Source organism: Euprymna scolopes, chromosome 30 (genome assembly GCF_053919585.1).
Source record: "Euprymna scolopes isolate OS-2025 chromosome 30, ASM5391958v1, whole genome shotgun sequence".
Classification (NCBI taxonomy): domain Eukaryota; kingdom Metazoa; phylum Mollusca; class Cephalopoda; order Sepiida; family Sepiolidae; genus Euprymna; species Euprymna scolopes.
The window spans coordinates 11,872,422-11,892,421 of record NC_136511.1 but is presented as its reverse complement, the minus strand read 5'-3'; the positions used below and the strand labels follow the sequence as shown (position 1 = coordinate 11,892,421).

At 33.3% G+C, this 20,000-nt stretch overlaps 1 protein-coding gene and 1 pseudogene across 6 annotated transcripts in view; both read left to right on the top strand.

Moving 5' to 3' along the window:
* LOC145254652 (inositol 1,4,5-trisphosphate-gated calcium channel ITPR3-like) overlaps window positions 1–20,000 on the top strand; it is a 1,190,449-nt gene that overhangs the window by 22,863 nt on the left and 1,147,586 nt on the right. The window lies entirely within an intron of this gene.
* On the top strand, window positions 19,096–19,231 carry LOC145254973 (U2 spliceosomal RNA; annotated as a pseudogene).

Sequence of the window (20,000 nt, the reverse complement as noted above, 5' to 3'; positions counted from 1 at the left end):
CTATGGAGGTCAGGTGCGAACGAACACCCCATAATTTTATTATACCATATTTCTTCAAACTGAAACATAATTATCAAAGTATACTTACGCAGATAGATATGAAAAGTCTTTATTAAAGTTCGTGCCTATTTCCATTCTATGGAGGCTAGGCACGAACGCAGACCCCACAATTTTATTATACCATCCCTATTTAAGTTAAAACATACTTATCAAAGTATTCTTATGTACATCTATATCAAAAACACTTGTAAACTTTTTTTCTTAATTTTTAAATTTTTTATTTCCATACTTTGTGGACCAGGCGCGAACACAGCCCCCACAATTTTAATGAACCACCGTTCTGGCAGATCAAACATACCCATTCCTGTGTCTCGATACATCTTCTACCATTATATATAATCAGTTATTAAAATAGTCAACCATATAGGAGCCTATTCCTGAACACACACACACACACACACACACACACACACACACACATTCAGCTTTATATTATATATATATATATATATATATATATATATATATATATATATATATATATATACAGTTGTGCGCAAAAGTATTCGACCCCTACCAAAATTGTCTTATTTCTTTGAATGGATACTTCAATAATCTTTAAAACCTTCTTTAACGACTAAGTTCGAATAAACTGTATAGTTTTCAACAAAAAAATAATAAAAAGTGATTAGTGCTTGATAATATAAATAAATTTATTTACAAAAATAAAAATATGGATGTTGCAAAAGTATTCGACCCTTTTTCATTAATACTTGGTTTAAGCTCCTTTGACCTTGATTACTGCAAGTAAACGTTTCCTATAACATTTAACGAGACTTCTACATCTGTCCACTGGAATTTTAAGCCACTCTTCTTGACAGTACTGTTTTAATTCAATCAAATTAGATGGTTTTCTTTTATGTACCGCAATTTTTAAATCATGCATTAAGTGCTCGATCGGATTTAGGTGTGGAGACTGGGAAGGCTATTCTAGACATTTCACCTTATTATTCTTTAACGATGCCTTAGTGCTCTTTGAAGTGTGTTTAGGATCGTTGTCCTGTTGAAAAGTATACCTCTTTCCATGCCCCAACTGGTTCACAGACGGAACAAGATTTTCTTTCAGTATGGACTGATATTTTACTGAATCCATTCTTCCATCGATTATGGTTAATCTTCCAGTTCCATTTATACTGAAACAGCCCCACACCATGATTGATTCACCTCCATGCTTAACGGTTGGAACGGTATTTTTCACATTATAAGCAGTATTTTCTTTTCGCCAAACATAGCGTTTCTGGTTGCGTCCAAATAGTTCCACTTTTGTTTCGTCTGACCAAATTATATTATTCCAGTAATCAATAGGCATTTCTAGGAACTTTTTTGCAAAATTTAATCGAGCCTTTTGATGAGCTTTGGAAAGTAAGGGCTTCCTTCTGGCAATACGTCCATGCAATCCGGCTCGATTTAATGCCCTACGAATAGTTGACAAGTGTACATCTGAGCCAGCATTCTTCAAATCGTTCTGCACGTCCTTTAGGTTAGATTTAGAGTCTATGGAAACTTGTCTAACAATTTTCCTAGCCCCACGTGTCGTAATTTTTCTTGGACGATCTGATCTTGCAAGACTTCATACAATCCCTTTTACTTTCCATTTTTTGATAATGGACATAATAGTGGACCATGGTATAGAAAAACGTTTGGAATTTTTTTAATAACCTTCTTCAGACTGCTAGGCATCGATTACTTTCTTTTTAATGTCTTCAGAGTACTCTTTGTTCTTTGTCATAGTTGCAGATTTGTTGACGTTGAAAAATATCTTTTTTGCTTGAAACAATTATTCAATCACTCAATATGGCATTGGAGTTCAATTTGAACTTATTTTAGATTCAGTAGAGTCATAAATATTATTATAGGAAATAAATACAAGGTCAGACTAAAATAATAAACTTAATGCTGCTTTTATTTAAACTTTAAATTAAAGGGGTCAAATATTTTTGCAACATCCATATTTATATTTTTTTGTAAATAAATTGATATATATTATTAATCTCGAATTACTTTTCCTCATTTATTGTTGAAAAATATACAAGTTATTCATAATTAGCCGTTAAAAGGCGTTATGAAGGTTTTTGAAGTATAGATTCAACGAAACAAGAAAATTTAGACAGGGGTCGAATATTTTTGCGCACAACTGTATATATCAGTTTGGTCATTTCACATATGCTTTTAATGGGGAATTTTACAAATGATAGTGTTTGGAACATAAAATATATTTTTTATTATTCGATATTTTAAAAACTATGAGTGAATAAGTAGACGAACATAAAACAAAACGAAAACGAAATCACCCATGTGAGGGGTATCAGTCTGCTAGAAATTGAATGGTCAAATATTGACGTGTGGGGCGAGGTGTAAATAGAGACAGGAGAGTTTTTTAAGTATTTTTTTGATGCTGTTATTATTGTTTATATTAAAATGTGATTATTTTATTATTTCAGTATAATAATCGTGAGAGGGTTTATGTGCGACTATCACCTCACTTCCTGTTGATTATGGTTTCGAGTGATGAAAACCAGTGAGTTATGAGAAATTGAGACTTTTAATTGCTTCATATATTTGATGTACATACCGAAAGAAGTTATGTTTGATTAATTCATTTATTTGCATACACTGATGAATGGAAATCGCTTCAAGCAGTGCGTGAAGCCACTTGATGTAAGGTGCTATTACAAACGAAGGACGATTGACGCAAAAATAGGATACACCTTATCAAAGACCCTAAAATGGAACAGAAATTCACCAGTTTAGATAACAGTATTCAATACATAGTCTGAGAGTATATTTGCAGGGATAGATACTTGCTATAAGAAAGTTTTAAGAAGTATAGCGATAAACGTTCCGCTGTCTTCCAACTCATCACTGTGGTTTAACCTAACTAGATTTAAAACCAAAATTTCAGAAATTGAATTCATCTCTACTGCCAAGCTAATAATTAGGGCTTGGAAAACAGCATAGTTTTTTCATTGTTTTGACTTTCGAGTGTGTATCCGTTGATATCTTGTATGCTTTTATATAGAGTGATGTGATTCTTGGTTGATTAACTGTGTCTATTTGTGTCGGATATATACTCGAGAGTCATAAGCTTCATAAGAATATGCTGTTGTCATAGCCCTAGTAATAATGCAACGCATTGCTTTTTAAAGATGACATTTATTCATTCATTTATTATTATTATTATTATTATTATTATTATTATTATTATTATTATTATTATTATTATTGCTTGAATAACGTTTTCTTCGCCAATGTAATGCATCTAGATAGAATATTAATGTCGATCGGATTTTGAATGACTACATCCAGATATTTTGGGATTTGCAAGGCGCCAACGAATAAAGACGTTAACCCTCTGTCCAGCCCCTGGCGCCTAGTCATTGAACAAGGCTTTGTTCTGTTTACGGACCGTGCTTAAATAATACCGTTATTATTTAGAAAGCTATTCTTAACACAGGAAAGGATCCTCTTTTAACTATTCTGTACTTTCACCTAACAATTAGACACCGGAAAAAAATAAATTTAACGCAAACAAATAGCACGCCTGTAAATTGTACAATTAGCGAATGCTTTTGTTGACCTTTATTATTACTATCTCTTTCTTCACTTTTTTTAAAAACTTTGGGCAACCTACACCCGACAGTGCCTGCTATTTAAAAAATATGCATATGATTTTATATTGGGTAAGTTTGGCGACAGATTTATGACATATTATCATAGGAGATTGTATTGCATTTCATGTGAAAACCTATTCCTATAATGATACATGGAACTGTAATTAAAAGAGATTATTTTATCGTCGTTTTTAATTAAATATCTACAACAAGAAATGTGCTTGACAAAAAAAATGCCTCAGAAACTCAGTGATAACGTTGCGGATGATAATTGATTAAGGCGCATCTATAAGTCAGTATAATATTAAGCAAGTATAAGTAATTTAATATATATGTCCACACACACATACACACACACACATATATATATTTAATTGTATATTAAATTACTTATATTTGATTATATATATACATGTATATATATGTGTATATATAATATGCCTATATATAATTGGCTAGTATAAGTAGATAAAATATGTAATTACACACACACACCTATATATATATATATATATGTGTATATATATATGTATATGTATATATACATATATGAGAAAAATAGTAATTATTTTAAACATTAGACACTAGTATCTGATGCTGACATATTAATCAGCATTAAAAAGTGATAATTAGTGCCAGTCGAAGGATCACAAAGTTACTTTCTACTCTATAGCCAAACGTTGAACATCTTGGCCAAAAATATTTTCACGTAATGAACATTTTGTATATATATATATATATGTATATATATATATATTTATATATATATATTAAAATATATATATATGCTAATATATATATATATATATATATATATATATATATATATATATATATATATATATATATATATAAATTTTATCGACACAAATATTCCAGTCATCAGGTCTGTATAGGAAGGGATACTAACTGCTGGTCGGGAAATTCGAACCCAGTTCAAACGCCATCTTAAGCTATGGACGCTAACGCCTTTCCTCCTGATCACGGGCAACCAATGAACGGAAGAAAATATTCCTTTGAATGGCATTGCCGCGAGTGTTCAAATGTTGACAATCAGTTCGAGTATTCGCCGACAAGATGTCAGAATGATGCGTTAGTTACACACTTTCAGTTTTTACTGCAGTACCCGGGTAGAAATTTTAGCAGTATTAAAATGATATATACATAAGAGTATATCAAAGTTACACCGATACGTCCGCGTTTCATTCCCCTTTGGAAAACATTAATATATATATATATATATATATATATATATATATATATATATATAAATTTTTTATATATATACGCCGAGTCGTAGAAATTTCCAAGTTTGAATCCGGGGACGCATTAATAAACTGGTAGAGATGCACACCAGTCTACATTAAGCCATTCGTCTATGAGAAGAAAACTCTAATGTAAAACCTGCAGTTTACTGTATACTCTCTCCTATGGAAGTCATCTGCACCGACAAAGATATTGTGGTTGGTTCTACCCAAAGCCTTCACCACTATAAACAAATCATCTGTGTGGATTTCCGAGCAACTTAGTTGTTGTGGCCGAAGCTCATACGTGGAAATGGACGGGAGAGTCCATCATATATATATATATATATATATATATATATATATATATATATATATATATATATATATATATATATATGGTTGAGTTTCATATCAAAGAATTTTTATTATTCTAAGCAAGACAAATAATGCTTTAGAAAATTAATCTCCTTAACCTATAGGGTTTCGATGTCTACCATCTCATCAGAGTAGAGAAAATATTAGCAAATAGTTATAAAGGTATGCACCCTATTTGCTAAAGTCAGTGAGACATGGAAAGTCAAAGTGAAAATAATGCATTTATCAAAAGTCCTGTATCAGGAGGATTTGTAGAAAAAGGATATGAATGTTTTTTAGATCCAGCTTGCTTGGTAAAATCCATGTTATACGTTCTCTACATCCGTTTGGTAATAATGTCCAAGCTATATATTGGGTAATCCGCATAGCTGTGTAAATTTGTTCGTAGGTCCAGCGATAATAATTCAACGTCTGGTGGAAACCTTTTCATTAGAAATCTATATTATTTTTAGTGGGGCGAAGTGTTAGGGACAGTAGGTAGTGGTAAGTGGTAGGAAGTGGGGTGAAACATATGTGCATATTCATCCCCATATACATATGAACACACATATACATACATACATACATACATACATACATACACACAGACATACATATATACATATACATATATACACATATGTATAAACATATATATATACGTATATATATACATACACAAAACTATTCTGAAGTATCTATGTATATATATATATATATATATATATATATATATTCTGAAGTATATATACTATTCTGAAGTATATATATATATATATATATATATATATATATATATATATATAGTCATCCAAATGCAGTACTGTTTCGCTGCTTCACAGCTCACCAGTGCGTCTAGACAGGCAATTGCCTCAAGCCAGGATCGAAACTCAACAGTCCAAATGATATTCAAGACTTCTCACCCTTGCGCTATACGGCTGATGCTGAGTGGGTAATGAATTAATGATGTTTTGAGATCGTCTGAATGCCTACGTTCGATTTGTTTACACAAAATGTAACTTGCATGTCTTCAAGTACAACATAAACAAATTCCTGATGAATCGCCCCAGTAAGAGACTTTATCAAATCTCCAATACCAACTATTACTACAATACTCTCCCATTGATTACTGTACACGCAATAACCCTTATCCCCGAGTGGCTTCCGGGCCTTGATAAGTGGTGACCTCCATGTAAAAAAATATTTCCATTTATTCTCCCTAAAATTTTATGTCGATAAATAATAAATAATAATAATAATAATAATAATAATAATAACAATAATAACAACAATAATAATAATAATAATAATAATAATAATAATAATAATAACAATAATAATAATAATAATAAATAATAATAATAATAATAATAATAATAACAATAATAATAATAATAAATAATAATAATAATAACAATAACAATAATAATAATAAATAATAATAATAAATAATAATAATAATAATAAATAATAATAAATAATAACAATAATAATAATGATAATAAATAATAATAATAATAAATAATAATAATAATAATAATAATAATAACAATAATAATAATAATAATAATAATAATAATAATAAATAATAACAATAATAATAATAATAATAAATAATAATAATAATAATAATAATAATAATAATAATAATAATAATAATAATAATAATAATAATAATAATAAACATCCCGAAAGAATATAGATAAAATACTAAGACAAATCAGAATCAAGTAGACTACAAACTATACAACCGATGATAATGCTGAAAATGGCTGAAATTTTAAGGAAAATCTTCAAATATTGAATTTTACTAACCAAGAAAATTGAAACTGCAAAATGAAGTTACACTTTCCCTAAAAGCATCGACTGGTGCCACACCAAAAAGTCGTGAAGGGCCAAGGAGAATGTATTTTCTACTATATTTATCTAAAATGATCAGCAATACATTTTTACATAGGCAATGCTGGTGAATATATATATATATATATATATATATATATATATATATATATATATATATATATATATAAAATGGGTTAAGAAATTCCAACGAAAGAAAGATGTATATTTAAATAAGGGAGTAGTCACCAACAATGTGTATTTTTTAACATTATTTTATTATTCCGTGTCTAGGTTTTTCATTGAGCATTATGTTTGGATCATTGTAATAAGGTTTTTAAGTCATTGAAATCATTTACGCGCGTTTCAGACGGTCTGTGACGCGTCATTGTCAGAAATTATTTTCAAATGTGTTGGAGATGTAAAAATGGCGATTTTCGTAGTTAATTTGAAGTTTTTCCAAGGGGTGGAGGCTTGTAAGTGTTTATTGTTTTATTGGGGTTTGTCCAGGGAGACGTTGACCTAGCTGTAGTCGCTATGTCTTTCTGCTAATGTTTTTTTCTTTTCCTTTAGGGTGGGGTAGGGTGTGTGTGTGTGTGTTTGCGTGTGTGTGTTTGCTTTTATTGGTTTGGGAATATGTATATTGTTTTATAGTATTTTGGGCTTATTTGCTTCCTTAGGAAGGCGGCTGTGATCCGAGGTCGTTACTAATGTGTATGTGTGGGGAGGGGGGACTGGCTCTTCTGAAATAAGGGTAGGGATGCTTTCATTCTATTTTGATATTTATTTTTTGGATTCTTGGATTTTAGTATTGAAAGTTTATATTAGTATAATAATATCTGTATTAGTTGTAGCACTACCACTAATACAGAAATGTATTGAACTGGCTGAAAAAATTCCAATAGACCAACTAAGAACCCCAAAAGAACACAACAAAGAACAAATTCTAGCATACGTCTCTACACACAACACAAACAACCCAGAACTAATCACACAGATAACAAAAACCTTATCCTCCTCAATCAGAACGACAAACTAAACAACATACTTAAAACAACAAAAATAATAAAACGCAAACGTCAACCCCAAAACTTAAAACACATCCTAACTTCCTCAAAACTCGTCCGACACACTACAAAAGGAGTTACAAAATGCAACAAACCGCGATGTGGAGTATGTGACATAATAATAGAAGGTAACACATACACATTCAAAAACCCAGCACAAACATTCAAAATAAAAAAGGATCTAAATTGCACCTCCAGAAATGTAGTATATGCACTAATATGCACAGCATGCAACAAATCCTACATAGGCGCCACCAAAAATTTCAGCAATAGAGTGGCCTTACATAAGAGCAACATCAAAATTGCAGATAACAGACACCTTTATGTTTCAAAACACGTACACACATGCAGTGGAAACAGCTTCAAAATAATGCCAATCTTCCAAACAGACAATTATTTTTATTTATTTACACAGGAAAAAAACTTCATCACCAGATTCACTCCTGAACTGAACAGAACCTAATACCATCACACAAAAACATGAAATGCAAGGTACACTCGCATGCACACACATACACATACACATATACACACCCACACATAAATCAGAACCGACACATTAAAACACACACACGTGCGCGCATACAACCACACACAGACATAACACCCCTATCTCTAATACAACACATTGAACAATACCAACCCTACTTAACCTCGAAACCAACAACACTAGGAGACACCTAGAACAATAGTATAATATCTGTCCCAACACCTCGCTCCCTCCTCAGTCAGTGCAGGAGAACCCCCTCATGACTGAAACGACTATCATCCCTTCTATCACCCCCTCCCATACCTATACCCCCTGCAATGCTCCCCTCTCTGGGGAACAAAATCTTCCCCACACTAGGAACCTATCCTGGGTCTGGCCATACCCACATGGGGAGACAAATAAATAGAAATATTAAAAAAATCCCCTATTTTAGATACACCGCTCTTTCTACAAACATAACATAAGGAATACCCGAAAAGACTAAAACGAAAAATCACAATACTAAAATCCAAGAATCCAAAAAATAAATATCAAAATAGAATGAAAGCACCCCTACCCTTATTTCAGAAGAGCCACTCCCCCCCTCCACATTAGTAACGACCTCGGATCACAGCCGCCTTCCTAAGGAAGCAAATAATGCCAAAATACTATAAAACAATATACACATTCCCAAACCAATAAAAGCAAACACCCCCCCCCACACACACACCCTACCCCACCCTAAAGGAAAAGAAAAAAACATTAGCAGAAAGAGATAGCGACTACAGCCAGGTCAACGTCTCCCTGGACAAGCCCAATAAAAGAGCAATAAAAATTCAGCATACCAAATGAATAATAAACACTTACAAGCCTCCACCCCTTGGAAAAACTTCAAATTAACTACGAAAATCGCCATTTTTACATCTCCAACACATTTGAAAATAATTTCTGACGAGGACGCATCACAGACCGTCTGAAACGCGCGTAAACGATTTCAATGATTAAAAAACATTATTACAATGATCCAAACATAATGCTCAATGAAAAATCAAGACACGGAATAATAAAATTATGTTAAAAAATACACATTGTTGGTGACTACTCCCTTATTTAAATATATATATATATATATATATATATATATATATATATATATATAAGAACAAGTAGTTAATAAAACATGTAAAAGACACTTTGAAAAAGAGTTAAAAACATATTTAATTTAAAAAGGAATACAAAATCAGTGGATAGTCCTTAATCCACTGAGTTTCGAAGAAATACTTTCCTTCTCATCAGAGGGTAGGGATTAGCAAAATGCAGGATAGGATTTTGCATACAAAAGTATTTAATGAAACTACAAGTACGTCATAGATCTTACCAGGCAAAAAATAGTTAAATAGAGGGAATAGGAGGGAAGAAAATAGTGATTTAACGTGAATGGATGGTCTGGTGAAGGGTAAAATATCCAATAACGGTGAAATCCAAAAAAGTTGATTAAATTTATCTTTCCACAGGTAAAATCCAAAAGAATCGCCTTAATGGATGATGGTTCAAAGTAATACAAAAGGCAGAATCACGTGGAATAATTCAACAAATAAGTGCAAGGAAAACATCGAATGAGTTCAAATAATATGATTAAAAGAAAGATAAATTGTGCGTAGAAATGGAGAGATTTTAAAACACGTCTGTGAAGGCTGATTTAAGAAAAATGAGTAAAGAAGAAACAATTGAATGGTGATTGAGTTATTTTAAGAATAGAAAAGGCAATGTCAAAATGACCCAGACAGGATGACGCTGAAGGCGCGCCAAATTTAAAGCAAATAAAGGGGTCAACTGAAATAGAAAAGTTATTACTTTAGAATTAAATTATTAGCAGGAGTCATTAAAAGAAACAAATTAGATTTGCCATCTTGGATTATCTTGGTCAACTTAATATTAATCCTTATTTCATTATATATATATATATATATATATATATATATATATACTAGGTATACTATATATATTCCAGGTTAAAGGTGTTCAAGAGTGATGATTAATGAATTTAACAAGGTTATCAATAGTACTCCATAAAAGAAAAGTGTTACAAGAGCCCTTTTCTTGTAAGTAAGAAAAACATTAGATAGACCGAGATTCGAACTTTTTAAGCAAGGTTCAGAAATAGATTCAGAAATGGAATGTGGAATTTCGCATTGTTCAGTTTCACATAAAATAGTTTAGATATGTTGTTGGAAAAGGAATTTTAATTGTTCAATTCTTTTTATGAAAACTGAACTAAAATAAGGTCAGAGAAAATAAAGAACAATGCAATTTAAATATGTTGAAAAATAGGTTAGTAAGAACTCTTTGTCTGCAGAAATGGTTTGGAAATATGTGCAAACCACAAATGTTCAGACCACGTAGATCGATCACGTTTTTGGACACACGTATGACGTCATGGTAGAAATGAATTCTCAATATAGGAGCTAAAGTCGAAGATGAGTCGAAGACGAGTAAGACAGAGTTGGACACGAAGATCGAAGACAGAGCTGACATGGTCAGAGGAGGGTCCCTTTGGAAGCGAGGGAGACAGTTTTAATCATGTAGTCGACTTTGAATTCCTGAATGGCATCATCATTTCGATGAACTTTGAATAACTCATCATACGTAATGTCTATCATAAGTAATGTGCCCCCCTCTGTATCATAAGTAATGTGTCCACCATCTCCATCATAAGTAATGACTGCCCCTCTTCTGTGTTAGAAGAACTGATCATCCCCTCTCTCCCTCATCACCATCGTATATATGTACCCGTCATCTTAAAAAGACTCCAACTACACAACAAGAGGAAGATTTTATATTTTTTATTAATATAAACAAATTTATATGGTCGCGACACTTGACATGCTAATGTGTCGGACACATAGTCGCTTAAAACCACAAGTTCTTGTCAGACGATTTAATAAATGGTTGCTTTCCACAGAAGAAAACAGTCCTTAAAATCTTTCTTTTGAAAACTGGTTTCTTTTGTGGAACACAACCATTTATTAAGTCCAATAAGGAAAAAAGTATTAATGAAAACCAGTTAAACCTTAAACTCACTTAATGTTATATTACAATTTAGCGATGGGTGTATAAATAGTTTATACACCCCAAGTTCCGTTGTTGTTGCTACCGGCGTCATTGTCGTTGTGAACACAGGCTGTTCGTCATATGTTGAGTACAATCATTCGGACACCAGTTATTTCCACAAAATCATTTTTTGGGGGATTCTAAGAGTCTCTTTAAATTCCCAGTATTCTCCGTTTTTTTTTTTTTCAATTAATGTTGTTATTCACTTCGTGTTCACGGAATTTGAGTGACAATAGGCCTCGTCATGATCCGAGTACTTCCCATGCTCTTCCAGTGCAGGTCTGGATAGTGGTATTCCTTCTGACTTATTCCATTCTTTCAGACCACTTTCACCACTGAAAAGTAATATTAGTGCCATTGTGTTTTGTTGGTATTGATTTTTAAAAATTTTTTATTTACTCCCTAGAAATTTTCGCACAAGTCATAATCAGTGATTGCTCGCCGTGTTCCCTGGAACCGAATGAGAATAAGTCTTATATTTTCACCTGCCGTGTGTACACAAAATCTTTTACGTACGGGTGACGTCATCAGATTCGGTTTTTGGTTGTCCATTGAATGCAATCACTCGGATATTGGCGTTTTTATATATAAAAAAAGTTGTTTTTTTATTTGGAGACAGTTACGGAAAAAAATCTGGGTTACAATTTATGTACCCACGTGTGTGTGGGATAGAAAAAGAAGGAGACAGGCAGACAGAGAGACAGACAGACAAACAGACAGAAATTGTTTCGTTACATCAGCAACCCGCGTGTGTCGTCGTCACCCTCATTCTTGGAGAATGCTACTAGACACGTCTTCTCTCCTTGAAATCTCGTCGGTTGAGTGAGAGAGAGAGAGAGAGAGAGAGACAGAGAGAAGGAGAGAGAGAGAGAGGGGGGGGAGCGAGAAAGCGAAGGAGAGCCAGCAACTTATGTCAATAGCCGGCAGAGGCCAAAAGAAATTATCCAATCAATATTCAAAACAGAAGATTCAATAAAAACGTGAAATCTTTTTCTATCTTAAGAATAGCTTTCTAAATAGAAAGCCATTCTTAATATAGGAAAGGATGCAACGCCACGCATTGAAGTTATTGTCTGGCCGTTTTCGATTCGGCATTTTTCGAGTGCTTACTTAACTATCGAAAAATGCCGACGTGAAATTTTAGAAGATTGGGTCGTAAACCATTTCCAATAACTGAACTCAGAGAAATGCAGTTCCTTGATAGAATCTTCCAAGAATATTCTTGGACAATAAAATAAGAAAGACATCTTTCCAATTCCTTCAGTAAAATCGCATATAAACATTCTCAGCAACATCTTATTACGCCTCGAGTCAACACATTTCAAGAGTTCAACACCAATTATCTTCACCTCGGTTTTTCCCCATTCATTTGCTCAATTCCCCTAGAGATTACATAAGTAGTTTGTTGATTAGTGAGTCAATTTGTAATAAGGATCTGATTTATTTCATATATCAGTCCGTTATCAGCAATAACTTATTGATTAAAGAATTCTTGAAGTCATCTTTTAATCGAATTGAAATGATAGAAAGAAGACCATGAAAGTTTTTCAAGCCCTGAGAATCCATTACAAATGCTAATTTCAAATTCTTAATTTTTGTTACTAAAAAATCATAACTTATCAAGACATGGCGTTGAATAGGTTTTCAGTTAAACGATGCCACCCCGAGAGCATTGAAAATAATTCGTGGAATCGACAGAAGATTATCCATCTTATCCAATACAATGATTCAACAAGTATTTATTTACATAAGGCTTGAGAAAGAACATGTTGTCATTGTTTAAGAAAATAAACTTGTGGTGGCATTCATTTACTGGTCATTTTATATTAATCTCAAACCAAAGTTCATTTTTTAGTAATTTTATATTAATCTCAAGCCAAAGTTCGTTTATTAGTAATTTAATATTAATCTCAACCCAAAGTTTATTTGTTAGTAATTTTATATTAATCTCAAACCAAAGTTCATTTGTTAGTAATTTAATATTAATCTCAAGCCAAAGTTCATGCGTTAGTTCTTTATTATTAATCCCAAACCAAAGTTCATTTATTAGTAATTTAATATTAATCTCAAACAGAAGTTCATTTGTTAGTAATTTAATATTAATCTCAAACCAAAACTTACTATTAATTTCTAAGACAAAAACATTTTCTTATGGAACATCTGTTTCGTTATTGGTAAGGAGAGAGAGATAGACAGAAAGAGAGAGAGACAGGCAGAGGGAGAGAGAGAGACAGAGAGAGAGAGAAAGGGGGAGAAAAGAGGGAGAGGAGAGTTTTTGCCGTGGTTGTGGAAACAGACTTGTGGTATTCATTTACTGTTCATTTTATATTAATCTCAAACCAAAGTTCTCTTGTTAGTAATTTAATATTAATCTCAAACCAAAGTTAATTTGTTAGTAATTTAATATTAATCTCAAACCAAAGTTCATTTGTTAGTAATTTTATATTAATCAAAAACCACAGTTCATTCGTTAGTAAAGTAATATTAATCTCAAACCAAAGTTCTCTTGTTAGTAATTTAATATTAATCTCAAACCAAAGTTAATTTGTTAGTAATTTAATATTAATCTCAAACCAAAGTTCATTTGTTAGTAATTTTATATTAATCAAAAACCACAGTTCATTCGTTAGTAAAGTAATATTAATCTCAAACCAAAACTCACTTACTATTAATCTTAAGACAAAACATTTTCTTATGGAAGATCTGCTTCGTTTTTGGTAAGAAGAGAGAGATAGAGAGAGAGACAGGCAGAGAGAGACAGAGAAAGACAGAGAGAGAGAGAGAGAAAGAGAGAGAGAGAGAGGTAAAGAGAGAGAGAAGGGGGAGTAAAAGAGGGAGAGGAGGGGTTTTTCCGTGGTTGTGGAAACAGACTTGTAGTATTCATTTTATAATAAAACCAAAGTGTGTTTGTTAGTAATTTTATATTAATCTCAAACCAAAGTTCATTTGTTAGTAATTTAATATTAATCTCACACCAAAGTGACCTCTCTGACAAAATTGCCTGTGAGATGGGTATATATACTGACAACACCACACTCTATAACAGACACGACAGGAAAACAAATGACACATATCTAAAGAAATGGCAGAAGCACTAAAGGATGACCTCAGATCTGTAGTGGAATGGAGACATAAATGGATGGTCACATTCAATCCTGCTAAGACTAAACTCGTTTCCTTCAATAATTACAAGAACCTTCTCTACCACCAATAGCAATGGCCAATGACTCTTTATCTGAAAGTACATCCTTTAAACTCCTCGGCCTAACGCTCTCAAGAAAATGAGTTGAAACAATTACATCGAGAGTATCGCTAGGATCGCTGCGAAGAAGATAGGTTCTCTCTACCGTGCAAGAAAGATACGAACGCCCGAAAGTATCCTATACCTCTATAAAGCCACCATTCGCCAATGGATGGAGTATTGTTGTCATATTTGAGCTGGTGCATCTGCTGCTAGTCTCTCGCTCCTAGACAAGATTCAAAAGAGAGTCGCCAATCTGATAGGTCCTGAACTGACATCTAAACTTCAAATGTTGCATCCCTCTGCCTTTTCTACAAGTACTTTAACGGTGAATGCTCTGACGAACTGCAAGCACTTGTGCCTCCTCGACGTAAATACCCCGACAAACCCGACAAGCAGCTAAATTCCACCCCTTCACAGTAGAGATCCCTAAATGTAAGAGAGCCTTCTACTCCAGTAGTTTCTTCTCCAGGACAGCTACACTTTGGAATTCCCTGCCGGGTCCCTGCTTCCCCAACTGTACTGACATGCAGAAGTTCAAGTGCAAAATGAACCGACATCTTGCTTCCCAAATCCCTACACAGTACCCCTGATGCCTATGTCCCTGATAGTAGCCCCATACAACAACGTGGCAATATGCCTTGTTTGAGGTGGAAATGTAATAATAATAAAAAGTTTATCTGTTAGTAATTCTATATTAATCTCAAACCAAAACTCACTATCAATTTCTAAGACAGAAACATTTTCTCATGGGAGATCTTCTTCGTTTTTCGTAAGGAGAAAGAGAGAGAGAGAGAGAGAGAGAGAGAGAGAGAATGGGAGAGAATGGGTGAGAGGGAGAGGGAGAAAAAGAGGGAAAGGAGAGTTTTTGCAGTGGTTGTGGAAACAGACTTGTGGTATTCATTTATTGTTCATTTTATAATAATCTCAAACCAAAGTTCATTTACTATTAATTTACTATTAATCTCAAACACAAAGTCATTTGCTATTAATACACTACGAGACGCCCTTAATAAGTTTCCAAACTTCTTTTGTACAAACATTTAAAATTGTCGTAAGCTCTTGAAAAGTCAGCATGTTATTGCTATACGTATTATGAAATGAACATTTTTTATGATTCCACGTTCAAATCAACAGCTACAGCAGGAATTGGATTGCACCTTATTGAAGGTTTATAATGTTGTGATCCTTTGGGCTGTGACCATAGCGTAGTATCTGTGTTAACTGTGGCAAGCAGGGCCAGTGGTCAAAACATTATTATTATTATTATTATTATTATTATTATTATTATTATTATTATTATTATTATTATTAATTGATTCGAGCAACGGCAGCTCGCTGGATCTCAATTATTATGAGTAGAAAAATAAACAATCAGATTGGGAAAAAGTGATTGACAGCTGACACAACAATATTGCTACAAAAGGAATGTGAAAATAAAAAATAGATGTAAACATGATTTGGGTTTGCATAAACAAGTAACTAGATTGAGGTTACATAAGCTTTTGGTCTGAGACACGTAAGAGATGTAGATTTGGAGAGATTCTAGTCAATCGTTAGTTGAACGTCAGAGAGAACGGACGACTCAAGAGGGAAGTTGGTCTCTCCATGACGCGGGGAGCGGCGTCATTTCAGTCAGCCAAGATGTAAAGACGTAATATTTGAATATGTCAGCTGAAATCATGAAAATAAATGTTCGTAAATAATTTAGGTATGTGTTGTGTTATTTATATCTGTTAAAAAGAACTGTTTGTCAATCGTTTCCTGTTAGAACTGTAGCATAAATGTTAAAATATACACACTAGACGATCAACTAAATGATACGACGTATATGCATACGTACATTTACACGTACATGAATATACAGATGAAATATTCAGCACACACGCCGTTTTGAAACATATTCATATACATACACGACGTAACAGTCTGATTGTCACAGCTGGTAAATTTCTAAAATTCAATCTGGACGTGAGGCCAGTTTAGAAGATCGATATACAATAAAATTATGTTTTAAACTTGGAAAAAAATGCCTCAAAAGCTTATGGAATGCTTCAGACTACTTTTCGACCATCCTGAATGTATCCAGTATCAGTTTTTGAGCAGCATAAGAGATTCAATGAAGACAGGACGTCTGTGAGGGATGATGAGAGGTGTGGGGGGAGTAAGAAAGTCAGAACATCGGAGTTGATTAGCCAAATAAAGAATTTCATGGACAAAGAGTTATTTTTCATCAATTAAATTTGTTTTATATTAATGCTCTATCTTTAATATCGACCATCTTTTTTTCAGGATAAGATATAATATAAAATATATATGTTTATAGTATAAACACACACACACACACACACACACACACACACACACACACATATATATATATATATATATATATATATATAATAGACTGTAATAGACAGCGTGTAAATGAGTAAATCTCAGTAAAATATATTTAAAAGTTGCTGTACTTTGAATATTGCAGTTGTGTTTAGTTCAATCGGTGTAATTACATAGAGCTATATAAATATGTACAGAAAGTGTGTGAAATTATCAATCAAGTTTTCACAAGAGGAAACATAATAAAATCATTTTTATGAGTACGATCGTTTCGGAAACAATACCTTTATATTTATTCAATATTTACAAATAAATAAATATAAGTAAAATATTTCTGGATATCGTCTCCTCGTCAGCATTAATAGAAGGGGACGAGGGAGAAGACACAAAACTTTAACCAGCTTATTGAAGTAAATACAGTTTGCGAACCTTTGTAAGGTAGTGTTTCCATGATTTTTAGTCGCGTGAAAGCGACTCGATAAGCCACTTCGTCGATCTGTCGGTCAGTTGCTTGGCCTTTTTGGTTAAGATCAAAGGTCTGGTGTTAATAGATGCTGTTCTTAGCTTTTTAAGCTGTTCTTGGCCAATATCAAAGTGTAGTATCTGTTCCGGAAGATGCTGCACTTAAGATAATTTGTACCAGTCAATGGAGGGGAAACCCTCTATACTGGGACAATTATTATTTTTGGTAACCAGAGTGACCCCTTTTAGGGGAGCTGGTTTTTACCTCACATTAAAAACGGCCTTGTGCCTAATTTGCTCAGTGGGGGAGCAAATAAATACCATCTGTTCCGACAGATACTGCACTTAAGATAATTTGTACCAGTCAATGGAGGGGAAACCCTCTATACTGGGACAATTATTATTTTTGGTAACCAGAGTGCCCCCTTTTTGCCTACTTTTAGGGGAGCTGGTTTTTACCTCACATTAAAAATGGCCTTGTGCCTAATTTGCTCAGTGGGGGAGCAAATAAATACCATCTGTTCCGGAAGATACTGCAAGCAAAGACCATATGTGGGGGCAACTTCACATATAAGACCTTGGTCAATGTAGGGGCAACCCTTCATACCAATTGTCACTACCCAGCTCCCCTATTCCCTGGGGAGTTGGTCCCCATTTCCCCTTCACTCCTCACATTAAAAATCGGCTTTGTGCCTAATTTGCTCGGTGGGGGAGCAAATAAATACCTGGTCCCCATTTCCCCTTCACTCCTCACATTAAAAATGGGCCTTGTGCCTAATTTGCTCGGTGGGGGAGCAAATAAATACCTGGTCCCCATTTCCCCTTCACTCCTCACATTAAAAATGGGCCTTGTGCCTAATTTGCTCGGTGGGGGAGCAAATAAATACAGCTTTCATCAGCCTTTTGGCCAAGATCAAAGTGTAGTATCTCCGGCAGATACTGCAAGCAAATACCATATGTGGAGTTCCCCCCACATATAAGACCTTGGTCAATGTAGGGGCAACCCTTTATACCAATTGTCACTATCCAGCTTCCCTACTTCCCGGGGAGTTGGTCCCCATTTCCTCTTCACTCCTCACATTGAAAATCGGCCTTGTGCCTAATTTGCTCGGTGGGGGAGCAAATAAATACCAACCCCACATATAAGACCTTGGTCAGTGTAGAGGAAACACTTCATACTAATTGTCACTATCCAGCTCCCCTACTCCCCGGGGAGCTGGTCCCCATTTCCTCTCACTCCTCACATTAAAAATCGGCCTTGTGCCTAATTTGCTCGGTGAGGGAGCAAATAAATTCCACCCTTTTCTTGGCCTTTTGGCCAAGATCAAAGTGTAGTATCTGTTCTTACTACATGCTATATTTATTTTTGTAACTTTGTGAAATAAAGTGGGGATCACTTTTCTGTATGTAAAATGATCACCCACTTTACAACCAGTCTGTCTCAAAGCTATTCAAGTCATTCTCCAGATCGTTCAAGTTGTTTTTGAAAGATTCCAGTAATTTTTTAAGCATTCAAGTCATTCTTAAGGTCATTCAATTCATCCTTAATTTCATTAAAGTCATTCTAAGTTATTTACTTTTTATTTATTTAAGACATTTTATCCCATTTTTCGGTCATTTTAGTTTATCTTTAAGAATTTCATGTCAATCCTACATTCACGCATTCATTCATTACACGAGAGCATGCGACTAATGGTTATCGGCCTTGTTTAAACCGTAAAGAGACTTCTCGGTGCGCAAACCTTTGATATATATATATATATATATATATATATATATATATATATATATATATATATCTTTACTCTTGTATCGCCTTATAATATTTAATGTGTATGCATTAAATAGTTATGTATGTATATATATATATATTTTTTCTAAACACTATAACTTAATCCCTATCCAATAAGCAAAGCAAATGAATACAGACCCCTAAATATTGAACCAACAACATGTATTTTGAACATATCTTACAATGTGTCTACTAAATCTCGCATTATTAACTATACCCGTTTATTTATTTATTTACTATTTATCCTAACTTTACTTTATTTACTTAGTATAAATCTACACATGGCTATATATATATATATATATATATATATATATATATATATATATATATGTCTGTATATTTATATTTTTATGAATATGTATGCGTATATAATTGTATATACGTGTATATGCGTATATGTATGTATG